Source organism: Cloeon dipterum, chromosome X, assembly GCF_949628265.1.
Source record: "Cloeon dipterum chromosome X, ieCloDipt1.1, whole genome shotgun sequence".
Lineage (NCBI taxonomy): Eukaryota > Metazoa > Arthropoda > Insecta > Ephemeroptera > Baetidae > Cloeon > Cloeon dipterum.
In genome coordinates, this window is record NC_088790.1 from 5,411,194 (window position 1) to 5,428,967 (window position 17,774).

Sequence of the window (17,774 nt, forward strand, 5' to 3'; positions counted from 1 at the left end):
AAGCGGGGATAGCTGCTGTTTTGTGCTTTTTATCACTCTCCTCTTCCTGCCCGACGTATTTTTTAAGTGCAGCTGAGTAAGGTGTCGAGTTACACACGTCACGGATGGTGGAAGAAGTGCCTCTCATCATACCTTTTGGAAAATATCACGGCTCTGACAATTCTTGAGTGGATGGATCTTGATGCAATGATATAAAAATGATACGGCGGCACAGCGAAAAAGGAGCCTTTTCGCTCTCCTTGACGTTTTTATTTCCTCGTCAAGAAGCAGCGAGCGCGGCCACAAAGAAACTGTTGCGCTTTATTGGGGACTCGCGGTGCAATGAGACACAGCTGAGAGCATCATCATCATCATGAATAGGAGGAAATAAAAATATTATAAACTTGAAAGTGCCCCACTTCAGATGATTGGAGTACGGTTGCTTATTTTGTGACGCAAGGAATATATTCCCAGTGAGTTTGATAGCACAAAAATATAGAGTAGAGTATAGTATATATTATGTATCTTAAAATTGCGAAAAGAGATTTATTAGTCTAATTGTAGCTATAGCAAGATGAAAAATGAAACCTAATTAATTATTACTTACATCTATAGTTTTACTTCTTACTTTTCAATGCTTAATAAATGCGTCATCATTACATTGCAGAATAATAATATCATTTTTTCTGATCATTTTATTTTATCCGTCCATAATAGCATGTACTGGAATAAAATGACAACAATTAGAAAAATAAAAGTGTAATTATTTCAGAGCCTTAGCTCAAAAATCTGATTTATAATCGAATTTGAAGAGAATAATCAGTAAAATGTCGGTTTCTTTTGTTCAATATTTTATTTATTTTGCCAAAAATCCTCAGTAAAGTAGTCGCGTGCTTCTTTTCCACTGAACCGTTGGAAAAATGACTGAATTTTTTGAAAATTCTGTAGTTAATTATATAAAAAATGTCAGGAACCACTCTGAAAGAGAGCGAAACTAGCAGGAACTTTGAAATGGGGGTTTGGCTCCCGGGAAAATTAAAAAAAAAAACGCAGGAAAATTGTAGTTTTTGGCATTTTTTTTATTAGATTTTCAGGTGAAATTCTGATTTTATAATTTACCACAGATTTGCTGGTTAAAAACTTCATGATTTGTGCTCATTTGATGGCAAGAAAATTATAGCGAACCACACAAAAAAAATCTAAAAATAACCTATATAATCGCTCTTGCACAGACATCCCTTATTGCAATTTTCTGATGAACAAAATCGTTTAGAATAATTTCATATCGGCGTTTTAATTTTTTCACGTGTATTTTTTTAAAACTGGCAATAAGATACGCACAGTGCAGTACTCTCTTTATGCAAATATCAAGGCGTTTTCTCTTTCACCGTCAGTTGGCAATAAAAAATCTAAAGTCCCGAGAGGAGCGGGCGCGAAATATTAGACGTGTTGTCAAATAGCAAACCTCGGCGTATCTGACAGCAATGATTGCCCGTTACGCGACAGCACCACATGTTTTACTCCTGCTGATTATATAATACGTGCGTGCATTTAGTCACATCTGCTCGGCCGGCTACACAAATATTATGCAGGGGCTGGGTGAGTCAAAAATGGTGCGGCTCCTCTTACATCAAACAGAATCTGCAAGTGTCCCGCTGTAATTATCCGCCGTCGCAGCAGCATTTGGCTGCACTTTGTACGCGTAAGCGACAGAGCGGAAAATAAATATATTAGTGAACCCTTTTGGCACGCTTTCATCGCGGGCGTCGGTGCATTATGCGACGAAGAGAGTGCATAAACCCTTTCGTGGTAAAGAGTTAAGTGGATCCTTACAGGGCAACCATGAAGAACGTTTTGCGTTTATAGCTAGATCAGAGCCAAGTAATAGTTAAAATTCAGATTTTGCCAAATAAACGGGCTGTCAATGTTTTTTTTGTTTGATCTCAATCCCTCTCGTCGTGATCAATCTAATGATATGCAAATTATGAGGTGAATTCCCTTCTGGCGAGATAAATCATGATTTTCAAAGAGGAGACAAGTGCTCGCCGTTTGATTAGCATACAAAATTTGGAAACGATCTTCTCTAAAATTTAAAGAGCGCAACCTGGGAAATCTTAGCTCTTGCCGAATTTTAAATTTATGTGTTCAGAATTATTATTTATTATTTCAAAGATGATCACATGATGTTGTACACCGTAGACGTGTTAATCATTATTTTAATCTAATCTAAACTTATTTCTGCATTATTCTGTACGGTCCACGGCGTATCCTAGAATGACAGTGACGGAAAGTGGAATGTGTAAAACCGCGAGGGATAATTTGCTATTGTCGCTTTCAATGAAATCCTCTTGGAACTAAACGTTCCCCAAATTGTCACGTGAGAAGCGCAATTCTCACCTATATTAGGTCTGAAACACGACACCTTTTTGCGAGGAAAACCAGAGATTTGGAAAATATGACACAACTCCAAATTATCCAATAAAATTGTCACAATAATCTCAATGAAATGTCACAACTGACGCAGGGCGTGTGTAATTTGTGCGTCGAAAATATTTCCCTCTCTGCTTTTAAAATATTTTACAGAGAATGGAAGGCGTATTTCCATCACTGCGGACAATATTAAGTAACGCGAAATGGTATTTTATGTCAACGTGCTGCATAACAATAATAACAAGCTGCAGAAATACGATGATGTATTGGACCACCGCAACGAAATCCATCGATAATGTCGCAAGATAAGAAACGCAGATCGAATTTATTGGCTCAAATGGCCAACGACACAATAACGTGTGGCAAAGACGCGCGTGTACAACACCGAGGTGTATCGATTTGATTGGCAATAGAAAACTATAAGATAAAAACTTTATCAATACATTCTTAAGAGTGGAGAGAGAACTGCACAACTGAGTAATTGTTGAATATTTTGGAATATACGATAACGTTACCGTTACGTTAAAAAAATTATAAATTCTTTAAAACGCTATTCAAAATATAATTAATTAAAAAAAACCTAAAGGATTGTTTAAAAATAAAATAATAATTTCAGTTTAAATTTAATTATTTTGCAACAATGCATTGCTTCAAATTTAAATATGACGTATTTGTTTTAAATAACGTTAAAGTGTTTAAAAATGTAAAATGCATTATGTAATTATAGCCTTTAGATTTTTTTTAAGTTAACGTATGTTTAATTCAAAAATTTCAATTTGCTAAAATTAAATCTCTATAGAGGTGATTTTTATTTCAGTTGCATGTTACGAAATTTTTATTTATAATTGTACAATTTGAAACCAATGGGCCAAGAAAATATAAATGACATGTTTGGCTCTGTATGAAATGACTTTTCCAGTTTTTAATGATTGAAAGAAAGAAACGAAAGTCTTACACTGATTTTGATTTTGAAGCCAACAATTAAAAATTCAAAGTCATGCAGAGTACTGATAACAGATTGAATTCAACATAATTATTGTTCTTCTACGTTAACATTTAAATTTAAAGTTTCTATTTCTAATGAAAAAAGCCCTAGACAATTAAGCACCTTAAAAATAGTGCAATTTAGAGAAAATTGCCATTTGAAGCCTAAAATCGACTACTTTGCCAAAGGAAAACATCATGAAGAGAATTTGCAGCCCTAGATTAATGTCATCATTAAGATAGTACGTGCGTAAATAGAGGCAAGAGGCAGTCGCGGTGACGGACAAAAAAATCAAATCAAATATTACCGCAGATATCTCGGGTTGTGCTGAGTGTGTGTGTTTAGAATTAGTCTGGCGTAATCCTTTTGGAAACCCCTTTCAGAGAGCAGTAATGCAGCCTTTTTTGTTCTCGGCGTGGCCAAGGATTAAACATCACACACAAAAAGATAGAACCCACTGTGCGCCAGCCAATATGCATCAGCATAGTACATAATAATAAGCTGCGCGGGCGCGCGTGTGTGTGTGTGTGTGTGTGTGTGTGGGTAAAAAAAGAGCAGAGCAAAGGACTCTTGCTGCTGATAAAATAAAATATCAAGTAGGCGAGCATCAAAGGGTGCTGAAGCATGTGATATTGGTTAGCGGAATTAAAAAGAGAGCTGCTCTCTGCACTAATAAAAGAGAGCGGGTCAGACCTGCTTAATTCCCGCTCGACACCGCACCACCAGCATTTTCATCAGCCTTTTTCCACCGCCGAGTTCTCTCTGCATGCTCTTTCTGTCTTTTTTCATATGACATCCATCGCCCTTTTCGGCCGTATTGTATGTGTGTGCATACATAATATAGCTGTTCAAAGCAGCCATGTGGCTGGACCTAAACCAACCGTCCGAGACTTTTTCTGCCGAAAGCTCCGAATTTTAATTTAAAGACTTCTGTGGACTCAGCGGGGCAGGATTTGCGTATTGGACATAAAATTGCCAGCTTGCGGTTGTGACCCTAGGTAGAAAATGGTGTTTTAAAGTAATGAGTGATAAAAGTAAATTTTATTTTAGAATAAATATTTAGGAATAATTCTTTCACGTGGGCAGTTGCACGGATTTAGGGGCTTTTAGACATGATTAAAATGGCTTATTGCCCATCAGCCTGGCCATAATTTTACTTTCCGAATTTGGTTATCCATCTGGCATTATTATCCTCAACCTGTTTTCAAAACAGGAGTGTTAAATTTCCCAATTCTAGATATAAAAGGATAAAAAAATCGAGGGATGATTTAAAATATTCATTTTTAAAAATAGGATAGGAATAAAATAGGGATTAGGGGGTTAGCAACCCCCCAAAAGCCATTTAGCTCACTAGGGAAAGACAAGCCAAGTCGTTCAGTTTTTCCATTTCTGACGGTTAGAAACCAAGATTTGGCAATTACAAAATTTGCAAATACTGAAAAATTAAGTTTTTATCGAGATTAAAAATTGAAATTCTCAAAAGCGAAGCGGAACACCACCTTGAAATTTTTACACAAGTTCACAAGTACTCTGAGACCACTTTTGAGGGGGGTTGTGGTTTTTTAAAGTGTGCGGCGCTGATATTCAAAACCCGAAAAATACCCCACAATTTTCTAAAATGATCCTTGGTGACCTTTTTCCTTGGCCGATGACCTCAAAATGGACTTAACGAAAGGAGTTCAACGCATATCTTGACTTTTAAATTGCACCAACTCTAATTGAATCATTACAATTCTCAAAATTCACCAATAATTTTCCAGTAAACCCGCATAAATTAACATTTTAACGATTTTTTTAATCCTTATTCGAGTAAAAACTTTCCACTCCCTTACTTAAATCACATCCCTAACAATTATTCGCATTATTTGCCTATAAAATCTATAAATAATGAAGTTACTCGTTTTGGACAGAGGTTTATGAAAAGTTTTCTTAGCCGTTCAACTGTAATAAAACTCTCACTTGACTGACTACGTGTATTAGTGTATTACTTCTTATAACACACATTAATCGCACCAGCTCTGTGCACAATCATTCTCTCCTTTCATCACACTCAATAGCCAGCCACAAAAGATAATCTGGGATATAGCCGCAGCGTGTTCACATGTATATATCCCCTTGTTCGTGCCTGCAAATCCCCCTAGCTTTCGCATCATGCAACGTCCGCCAGGCTTTCTCCCCGCTCGGTGTATCGGACTTGGCTGCGCCGCTCTCTGCAGTCGTGTTTGGAGCAAACCCCTTTAGAAGCGTAGCCGCGCGTTGATTGGCCGCGATCAGGTTGCCAAATAGATGCAAATCGGAAAATTGCTCCCCAGTGCCTTTGCAGCGGCGCGGGCGGAGGGTGGTTTGCCGGCGACATCGACGGCATATCAAAAATATGCGTGAGCTGCAAATAACAGAGTGTCACGTTGTTTTTGCTTCAAAAAGAACAAGAGAGAGAGAGAGAGAGAGAGAGAGAGAGTTAGCTGCTAATCAGCCTCGGGGCGCAGCTCTGCTCCTTGCCAGCACAGCAGATGGCCTGGAAAAGCGGCAATATGCGTGCAAATCGACCCACAATAAAGTGCATCAAACCAGCAATTAGTCCAAATGAAATCAATTACGTTATACGAATATCAAAAGTGACTTATCTCTCTTGATGTATCGCTGGGGAGCGTTCGTTTTGCAAATTTGTGCACAAAAAGAGTTACTGTGAAATTTGAGACTGTTTTATTTTCTGAGCTTCCAATCGTCATGAACCCATACTTTTGATTTAAATAACCATGAACAAAATCAAAGCATTCCAAAATAAGAAAATTGGAAGATGTTATTAGGCATGAGTGGGGCTGTGAAATTTAGACCACCGACTTTTTTGCGTTACAATCAAATGGGCCTAAATTATGCGATTTCAAGCCATTCAAACCAGACTTTAAACCATCTAAAATCTTGGATGTATCGCTTAGGATATTTTTATTGCGTTTTTTTTTACTATTTTGTGGTCATAGTTTTCCCATCCGTAAATAAGTTTTTTCAAAAACAGACATGACTCTCTTCGTTTTGGTTAAAAAAGATTTAGATTCATTTCCAATTGGGGCAAAATAGTAGCAAATAACTTTCGTAAATTATTACACATCTTCATACAGTTAACAATTATGATTTGAATTGGTATCCCAAAGCAAAAATAAGTACTAAAAAACCAGTCAGATATCATTTTTTAAATATAGCGTTGCAATTTATAAAAAAACGATTCATACTCGAAAAAGAGGGAAGATTTGCACATCCGCTTTTTTAAAATTTGTTTAGTAAATATAAAAATTCAAAAACTTAATAAATTTTTCGTTTCAATTTTTTAACTCCTGCATCAGTTCCATTTTTTATTAAAGGTACAATTTTTTATAGAAATTGTATAGAAATTTCTTAACTTTTTAATAAAAACTATAAACGTGCAAAATTCAATCAAATATCAACAATAGAAAAGCTTTGAGTAAAATCGTGTCTAAAAATGACACGGTTTACTCTTATTTAATTATGGAGAGGCCGCCACAGGGTGGACAGGGTGGCCCCCTGTCCTCCCTTGGCTAAACCTGAATGTAGCTAGACATTATTTGATGTGTTTGGTAGCAGCAAATAAGTTTTTCTCTCTCGACCGCACACCAAGGCGTTCGTTAACCCTTTAGCAAATTAAATAGTAATCATGTGTGGGAGCAACCGTCGGATGATATGAAACACGACAAGTTAACTGGACTACATATGTATTTTAACTTATTTTATTAGACTGAGCGAACAGAGACCGGCCTAAACGGCTGCGGCCGTAAAGTGCGTCGCGAAGTAGAGTTTTATTTGAATCATATTTATTGCTGTTCATTACTAATAAGGGTGAAATTGGGTTTGCCTTTATTGTCAGAGTTTATTGTAGATTTTAATATCAATGAATTGAGTACACAATTAGTCAGTTAATTAATATTGTCAATTTAAGTACATTTTGAGAGAATATAACTGCCAGAGAGGGATATGGGGGTAGAAACATCTGGAGATTTCCAGCAGCGTCTTAAGTGGGGGTGAACAGTCACACACACAAGTGGGGGCGAGAGCCAAAGCCCCCACTTAAGTGACCCATCTGTGAACAATTGCTCTGACTGAGTGTGTCGTGATACAATTTATTTATTGACTCTGCATGAATTTCAGTACGAACCCTTGTGAGTTGAATTAAGCGAACGACCCTTGTTTGTTTTGCCTAACCGACAGTTTTTAGGGGTAAGCCCAATATCGTTATTTCTTTTACTATTTTTAACGTTTATGCATGAATGTATTAACTTATTATTTTAATTAATTTTAACCACTGATATTTTAACATGTAACATTTTTGACAATTGACCAGTTGCATAAACCTTTAGTGTTCGAAGCCGCCAACAGATGGCGCAACCACAGACTTTATTAAAAAATTGGGTTTTAAGCGGTTTTAATGCATATCTGCTGCGATTTCAGACTCAATCTAGCTACTGTGCATTCTTCAATTAATATGCTTTTTTTGACGTGCTGAAATCCAAAATCGGTTCAGCCATTCGCCGTAGAAACGTTGGAAAAGATTTTTTTATTTCAAAAAATAGTTTTTTGTGATTCTATGGCAATTGGCTTAACCGATTTTGGTTTTCAGCACGTCAAACGAAAGCAAATTTAATTAAAAATGCACGGTAGCTAGATTGAGTCTGAAATCACAGCTGAAGTAACTTAAAACTAAATTTTTAAAAAAGTCTATATTGGTTGCGCTGTATGTTGGCGGCTTCGAACACTTAGGGTTTATGCAACTGGTCAATTGTATAACAAATAAACGCCATTGTGTACTAGAATTTGTGGGATTTGAATTATCTTGACTGATCCCCATAGAATCTATTTCGAATTTCCTCAACCTGGTGCACTGGTCGAATTTCCAGCAGACCTTTATTTCAGGCTGAGCCGTCGTCTCGAATTTCCTGTTAACGCATTCTGAACAATAAAAGCGCATCAGCAGGCTCAATCTGCTTGTGTGCTACTGGAAGCAGTGAATGGCCGATGATCATTCAATATTTTGTCAACACCGACATAGTGGGTCCATTAAGTGCATAAAAGGTGCAGCAACTCTTTTCACACGCGCGATAATGATTTGGCGAGCTGCATTTTTGCTGCCAAACTATAGAGCGAACAGCCAGCACAAACAGACAAATAAATTCGGGAATGGTGTCGATCTAAAAGGGTATAGGCAAATATTGACATGTCGACTGCTGCCCCCCTAACAGCGCGAGCGAAATCATTAATGTCACCACGTGTATTATTACAGCTTTATTGTGGAACTGATGAAAAGAGCGTTGGTTGAATGGTCATCCAATAAATGTTCGCGTTCCTATTACTGCTGCAGTCTGCATCAATGTGCCAATGCTCTGCCTCTCTTGTCGTGGATTATCAAAATACTATACACAGACTGCAATACATTCATGCGATTGTTATTTTTGCCTCGAGTGCATCTCGTGGTACGGAACACAATTCCTCCTCGAGTGCGCAGATAACATCTTTACTATCTACGAAAATCGCCGAGCTCGGGCCCGGATTATTCGCACCTCCATGCAGTAGCACTTTAAAATATTTCTTTGCTACGCCTCTCTGTTTGCTTTCAAGGAAATAGGCCTATTTAATAAGATTTGCAGAGCTGACGGAAAGTCCATTCAGGTCAAGTATGAATGGACATTTTATTCTCGCTATAAAAAAACGGATGTGTTTCCCCAATTCAAGATGTTTAGCAATCGACAGGTGAGAATGCAGCCTCTATTCATCTGATCATTTTATATTTATTTCCACACAAATTTGTAATCGTTTGTGAACTAATTCCAGGAAATAGGAAACTGGATAACAACAAATGTTTTTTTCTGCTGAGTTTTGATTCTGCCACAATAACATCAACACACAAGATTTCATCTCAAGACGTGCCAAGATTACCTTATCTGATATAATGGATCGACCCATCCATAGAACGGGTTAAAATCTTCAAAAGTTTACCATCAGATTTTATTTTTTTACGATCAATTCTCTGTCTCATTGTCAGATGGAAAAAGAAGTTAGAATTAACTGGTCTTCATTTTTTTTTTAAAAATATTTTTGCACTAAATTTGAGCAAAATAAGGCATGTTGATATGTCTATCGGGAAAATCTGGTCCACACCAGTTCTCATAAACCTTAAGTTTCAGTTTCGAAGAATTCAGCACTATAGAAATCAAAGCACATGGGTGTAATATACGATCATATTTAAAATAAACAATACAATTTACCGCCACTTTCAAATTGCTACCTCAAAAGCCGAGATTAAAGTTAAGCCAATAGCATTGCTTTCTTAAAAATTTATTTTTAAGGTACTACCGCTGCGATTTTAGACTCAATGCTGCTACAGTGGGTTCTTCACTTAAAATGTTTTCTTTTGACTTTTGAAGTTAAAGTGTCAAATTTAATTTGAAACTAAAAATAACCATCCCTTTCTTGTTATCATCGGGATCCGAATTTCCCGGGAAACCGAAAATTTCCTGGTCCCGATGGACGCTCTATTTGGTATAACGTCTTTCGCATTCTATCGTGTGTTTCATTATTCATTCAAATATTTGTTTTTAATCTTTGCCAGCTGATACAATTATTTTATTAAACTAAACCAAAAGAGAAATTAAGGAAGGGTTAAAACAATTAGCGAAATTGAGAGTTTGCACAGCTAGGGACTGGTTGCTGTGTGCTCTTATGTAATATATTAATAATTAATTTCCCAGTGATGCTGCTGCGCGGCGGGAAAACTCTCTGGTGTAATCACCGCAGAAGCAGATAATCGCTCGTTGATGCTGCTTGATCTCCTTTTACGCAAGTTGGCGGCTGGCGCAAACTGCAGAGAAATGAATTTCCAATTATTAATTGCGTATAATATACGGGCGCGCGCGCGTCATGCACATAAGCGGATTGCCACATATTATTATCTTTATTCTGCGGCAAGAATGAGAAAAGTTGGCGGGGCTTTTGCATCTCTGGGGAGCCGTCGGAGAATATTAATAAAACTGGCGGGCAAAGCGGCTCTAGCTCGCTGCTCGCTGTGTGTGTGCGCGCGGCGGATCAGAAGAAAAAGGAGGCAGCACAGATTGAAACATGATGATGATTTACTTTTGCGGCGTACACATACAAAAAGAAACCTCTCCTGTGCAGCCCACCGTGCTGCTTTATATCTATATAAAATAGATTAACTTCTGGCATCAAAATATTACTTTTATGTATGGCTGCCCAGATCGAAATTCAATCCAAGCGCGGCAGCTTTGTGTTATGTGCTAGTGCTTTGAGATGCAGCACCGCGGCTTTGCCAGATTTTTGCTTATTTTTTGCTCAGCAACTCCCAAGATAGGAATTTAGATCTCACACCGCTATATAGAAATAAATAGAGGGGAGCTGGCTGATAATTAGGATTTGCAAACCGATCATTTTTTTGCTATATCCACTATATGACGTTCATGACTTTTTAAGCATTTTGATTTCTGACGAATTTTAATCATGCATTATATTGTGAGAACATTTCTGTACGTCGATAATTTAACCATGGATTTAAGCTGGAAATAAATGAAACGTCAAATCTTACCGTGCTTTTCGACACGTGCCAACGCCTTTTTCTTTTAAGTACTTGAGAGCAACGCCCCAATTTCAAAATACCCGCGAGTTACGCCCTCTTCACAGAGAATCCAGTGGAGGTGGTTGTTCGATACAAAAACTGCAAAATATTCTAAAGATCCAGTCATTTGTAACGGTTGATTCGTGTAAATCATTTAGCTCGATTGAAAACTTTTGTTTTTATGCTAACAAATTTTATGATAATGACAATGACGAGCTTTGTTTGTTTGTTTGTTTGTTTGTGTGGCTCTTTGCTTGCAACACAAACATTGCGAAATGTATACCCTATGTTCCTTTTATTTGTTAATTATTCGAATTTTGTAATTTGACTAAATTTGTAAATGCGCGGAGAGGAATGGAGGAGCTTCTTTTGCTGTGCTGTTGTATAATGCAAATAAATAATGTTCCATTTTTGATGGGGGTTCCAAAGTCCAAAGGGGTTGGCACCATTTGACTGCTTCAGCTATCTTGGGAAGATCGTTACGAGTCGAAAGATGCGCAGATTTTTTAAATATGATGGTAAAAAGCTAATATTTGGTGAAAATTTTGTTTTTTTCTAAGGCACAATAAAAAACAGTGTGACAGCTATAAACCTCGGTTTCCATGAGTCGCATTTTATAAATACTGACACCGCTCCACTTGTGCGTAAATGTCCCATAAGGTAATGAAGTAGTTTCAGGGTGCTATAAATGTTAAATGCTGTTGTGCAGTAAAGCGCAAGCAATAAAAATTGTTAAACTTTACTTTTTTAGGGTTAAAAATGGTTTAAAAGGGCTGACCATTCCAGATTTTGACGTTCATCTAAATTTTTGAGCTCTACAAGATAGCAATATTATATCAAAAATAAAAAATTTATTTGATATTTTTTCACATTTTTTAGTTCCACTTTGAAATTTTAATTCAATTGACCTTTTACCTGCATGCCAGAACTATGCACCTTTGCTGCACAAAGGCTGTAGTAACATATTTATTAAAAAATATTTAGTTTTTTCTGTAAAATCTAAGAAACCCTAATTGGTACCATTTTGTCAGGGCGCAGAGCATGAAAACTGGGAACGAGAAGTTTTATGCAACATGGGGAGATCGTTACCATGAAAGTGGATGTCACGCACATCATTTGCTTGTGAATGCATAAAAGGATTTGAATGAGCAGCGGCCGTGCGTCGCGTGCTCTCCAATCCATATCCTTCCTTGGCTGCATGATCGGCGCAGCAACCCAGCAACGCGCGCGTTTTACCTTTTCCTCGCTCTCATTATAATAAGTATTTGCGCTTGCTGTGCAGTGTTGCGAGAGCAGCGTCGGTCTGATTGACGGAAATAATTAAATCGGGGCGCTCGGCTTCACAAATTGCGGCGCACGCACCGCAAAAATTCCCAGCGCATGCAGCAGAGACAGAGGCAGATGCTGCGAATCAAGCGGCGGGGGAACAGATCAGATAAAATAGACTGATGCCCCTGCCTCTATCTGGAAAGTTATTTTCAGCCAGCCCGAAAAATGCATCTCAATCTGTGTTGTTGCGGCCGCGCCACGAGGTCAACTGGGGGTGCGGAAACAATACAACCAGCCGCAGTAATCATGTCATTTTGGATTTTTTACAGGCTGACGCTCGTGCACAAAACAGTCAGGATGAGATCCGAGTTTTTGATTTGGGATGAATCACATTGTTATTGTTCTCGCAAATTCATGTCGCCCGTGCGTCAACCAACCCCCGCATTAATTGATACGCATGCAAAATGATATAATCGTGAATTTAATTACGTGGGAAAATAGTCGATATAATTCAGAACGAAGAAGTTAATAGTCTTATTTATTTTTTATTTTCCTATCAAAGACCTTATTAAAATTTAAGAAATTTTGTTATATTTTTGCTTTAAAAGGGGATTAATGCAGGGCGACATTTGAAAATTATTTAAATTTTTGGATGAAATAAGCAGTTGGTTGATAAACAATTTGTGCTACAATTTGTAATAGTAAAAATGTCAGCCCTTGACCAAATTTCTTGGCAGATTTTGACTCCTCTCGTCGAGATCTGTCCAACAGCGTATGAAACCTTTCAGGGAAACTCTTTGTTGTGAAATAATATCAGATTTCAAGTAGGGAGACAGTTATTACAGATCTCAGCCACTTTTCTTAAAAATTTGCCGTGCCATATAAGTAAATTTTGGCTTCAACTGATTCCTAAGGGATGAATTCCTGCATTGGCAACAAGGGTTTTCAAGGATTTTGCTCTTTAAATTTTTGGAAGCTGCTCACAACATTACCTTTTATTACAAACGCATTGTTCTATATCGCTCACGACGTGTATACACTTCACAACTTTCCCTATTTGCCCCTTGATGTGATTGAGGATTGGAAAAGGATAAAAGTGGTTGATGGGAATGATGACGATCATGGCAGATAACAGTCAGTTATTTATCTTGAACGCGATTTTAAATTAAGTAAATTTCCTCCGAAATAAATTGCACAGATTTTTTCAGAGAAGAACACTGTTGTAAGCTGTGCCGATGAGGATTTCGAGTATGAAGAGGAACAAGGGGGTGTTTTTTGGGGTTGGTTAGCTAAATTAAGATAATTACTCTCGTTTTCAACGAATATTTAGATTTCATGCAATTTATAAAGAACACAAAACCTTTATTTAACTCATTTAAAAATCTAAATATTTGACTATACATTCCTGCAATTTAATCAAACAGTGCAGAGGCGCACATAAAATGTTATTTCACGTCTATATATATCGCAATCGCTGCCTGCTGCTTTTTGCTGACTGACGACTGGACAATGCGGCAATAATTAATAACCCACGTTTGCCCACAGTTGTTATTTCATTTGCGCTTTTTAATATTTGCTGCCCATGATGTGAGCTTATTTATATTTATCTTTGCTACACTCGTATGCAAATAAATCCCAACATGCGCTGACAACGATGATGTGCGCTTTTCCATCAGCACACAACCAGCGCATTTGTGAGTGTTGATGTGTGTGTGTGTGTGTGTGTGTGTGTGTGTGTGTGTATGTATTATCGCTGGCAAATTAGCTGCAATGCGAGTGTGTGTATGTGTTTAACAAAATGTAAAGTGACGAGGCCGCTCGCTCGCGTCATATCAATACATAAATATTGTGCGCGCCAGCCAACAAAAACAAAGAGGATAAAAACCTGAATATATCAGGCAGATGGAGGCTAAATTAATAAAAGAGACGTCTGTTTTTTTCAGCCCAGGAACAACTAAACTCTGGCTTCAGGTACAGAAATGCAAACTCTACGAAATTTACACCAGAAATTACAATGTCCCAGATCGAGGTCAAAAGTAATTTCTGTTAATTTTAGTTCAATTAAAATTTTGTAAATGAGCTCTGAATTTTGAAACTATGTATAAAAGTTGTTCCATGACATGCGTGAAAGTCCCAAAATGGTGTTCTGTAAAGTTTTCAAAAAATCGCACTTCAAAACTCGAAAAACATAAATTTTTCACAATTTTCCGTGTTTTGAAAATATTGTCAACTCTAAATATCGGGTTTTAACCATCAGAATTGCAAAAACTAATTAACGTTAGGCTCTTATCAGCTAAATGGTCTAGGGGATGCTTATCCTCATCGTCTTGAAATTAGTAAATATTTCATTGATTTTGCTTGACCTCATGTCAATTTTTATCCTTATAATTAATTTAAAATACTCTTCTTTCGGTATTTAAAATCTTTTGCTTTCCAATAAAATTTGTTTACAAGGCCCGTCTGACGTAGACGGTCCCTCTTACGATTTAAATATTGCTTTATTATTACTATTCATGTGGCATCATCCTGGAAAACATTACATTCAGCCTTTTTGTGGCAGCAGCACTCGAGCCCGTCTCTCACACTCACCTCTCTCGAAGCATTTTCATTGTGTATCTGAAAATATTTTCATTGCGATCAACCCATCAGCGTGATTAAGTACGAAATTCACACTCTCGCGCGGGTCTTGAATAAACACACAACGCGCTGCTGAAATAATAAAAATAATATTATAATCGCTCTTAAATATTTTCAAAATGCCGCCATCCCGGCTGTTTTGATTGAGACGCGACTGTGTGGAAGTGAAAGAGGCGCGCCGAAAGAAAAACACCATCGGTCGCGACGTGTTTTTCATTCAGTCCGCTTTGATTGACTCGAGTGTCCTTTGCGATATAGAAAAAAGGAGAGAAAGGGAGAGCGGTGAGTGGGATAGATGTTCTCGAGAGTAGAGAGGTGGACATCGCCGCAGCCGTGCCTTTCAAATGAGCAATCGTTATGTGCGTGCAATCAAAACACAGATTATTTGCTTAATTCATCGAGCTAAATCATAGTTTGAGAAAATTTATGACCTGGAATTGTATCCGGGAGTGAACATTAAACTTTAATTTATGTGTTTTTACTTATAGCATAATACTATTTTTTAATTATTACAATCATTTTTTTAAATCATTTTATTTATTATTGTATTATTTATTACTATATTATTTATTATATAATTAATAATATATCTTACTATTTACTTAATCAAAATAAAAGTTAAAAACTAAACTCAAAACTAAACTATAAAAATCGCCAATTTTCACAATTCATTGTGGTCGTAATAAATATGATAAATTACAGTTGGGGTCTCTAAGGAATATTTTCTTCAAAATAAAATTTAACTGACGGCAAAAATAAGAAAAAGAAGGGTCTCAGATTATTATAAACTTAAGTTTGCTAAGGTTATATTTTTTTGTTCTGGTTCAACTATATAATGTCAGCAGTTCTAATTAATGAGCTTCGTTACCCGTCTGGCAGAGATTTAATTAGAAACCAAATTTTAATAGTCTATTAAAAGAAATATGATTCACTTTCATATATTTCTCACACCAGACAAGAAATTTGGTTTGCAAATGCAAAAACAACGTTAGTTTCTAATCGGCAAATTATTTATTTTAATTTTGTATCAACTTTTTAACGACATAGCCTCTTTTTTTCTTTCAACATTCTCGAGTGCCTTCTTTTGTAATGCGGAGTTAAAAATACTGTTTCCACAAAAATCCTGAATTCACAAAAGGAAATAAATCCCATACCATTTTTGTTCGGGTTTAAAAGTTACTCAAAAAGATTCCATTCATAAAATGAGCGATAAAATGAACCATTCAAGCCCTGAAGAAGAAATATTTAGGAAGCGTTTTGTTCGGATTTCCTCTCTTCAATGGCAACGTTAAGTAGCGATGAAGCAAGCCAACGGTCGTCGTTTTATTGAGCCCCTTTGCGGTCGACAAAATAGGCCAGATGATAAAAAAAATTACTACCAAGAAACCATTCTCTGGCCAGCGTGAATGGCTCCAGAAAGTGAAGTTCCGTGCGTATAGAAAAACGAGAGGAAGTAATCTCACTGTATAACACGTAATATAATAATAATTGAGTCCCACGCAATCGCGCGCACTACGGCCGGCCAAGATTTATTCATTTGGGTGTTATTTTCCTTCAAAACGCTTCGTCGCGTCGTGACTAAAAAACTGCTTTTGTCAAAAGAAAAACATCACACACAAAGGCTAAGGTAAAGAGCGAGGATCTTTTTGTATTTTACACGCAACCTGCGATATTATATAAAGAGCCTCTCGTTAAAAGGTTTCTTGGAAACGCCAGCAAGCCAGTGATTTAGCATCCTGTTATGACAAACAGAATAATTTTATTTTCCATAACCTCTCTCTCTTTCTCGATTGCTGTTTAATTTATGCACAAGAATGGGCGTTTTTGTTGAAAAGCAACGGATTCCGTCGTTACGCACATAGCCAAGCGTTTTTTTTATCTAACCTGGGTAAACTTAAAATCGGCATTTCATCATTTACATTTGCACTTGATGGAGTGAATGCGCAGCGTTGAGAGGCAATAAAGCAAAATATACACGTGTAGGAACATTGTTTGTACATGTGCTGCACAAGTTGACTCGTAACTTACATTTTTCTCTCCCTGTCTCGATTCCAGCCGCATGCACTCGAGTTTCTTCTTCCCGACAAGTACCGATTTTTCGTAATGATATAATATATGACTCTGTAAAGAGAGTTTGAACGCCTTCAAGATTGAAGCACCTCGTCTGCATTTCAAATAGGCATTTCCAGGTACATGTTTCTGCGGTTTTTATTTTTTATAATATTTATTTCTCACTCTAAAGAAAACTCTTAGAATTTGATGTTTAATTAATTTAGTGATTTAACACTGACAAATATGGCTACATTTTCCAAATTGATTTAAAAATTCATTTTTGTCACTGAGAAAAACATAAATTTTTTAGTGTATTTTTTCTGTACTTATAAAAGTTTTTAATGAACAAAAAATACATTAAATAACGTTATCCCGAGAGTTGGAAAATGTCCTATTTACTAACTAACCGACATTTTCTTGAACAATATTTCAATTTAAAAAAAATCAGTAAAATCTGAATTTTAATAGATTTTTGTTAGTGACAAAATAGGCTGGTTTAGAAAATTTTTGAAAATATCATCTTTGATAAGAAATAATTTTTTTACCATTGGAAGAGAGCATTAAAAGTTAAAAAATTGCTTGAAAAGATTTAGAGTGACTGGAGGTTTGGAAAAGCGATTTTCCGAAGCAGTAGCCATCTATGTTTCAATTTGAATACTACAGTGGTTGACAGCCTCCCCTGTGCAGGCGGCTGGTGGCTGCAACTGAAGTTATCAACGATCGATACCGTATGCTGCAAGCAGCACGCAGATGGCGTTTGCCTGTAGACACCCCTCGCTGCACCCCTTGAGC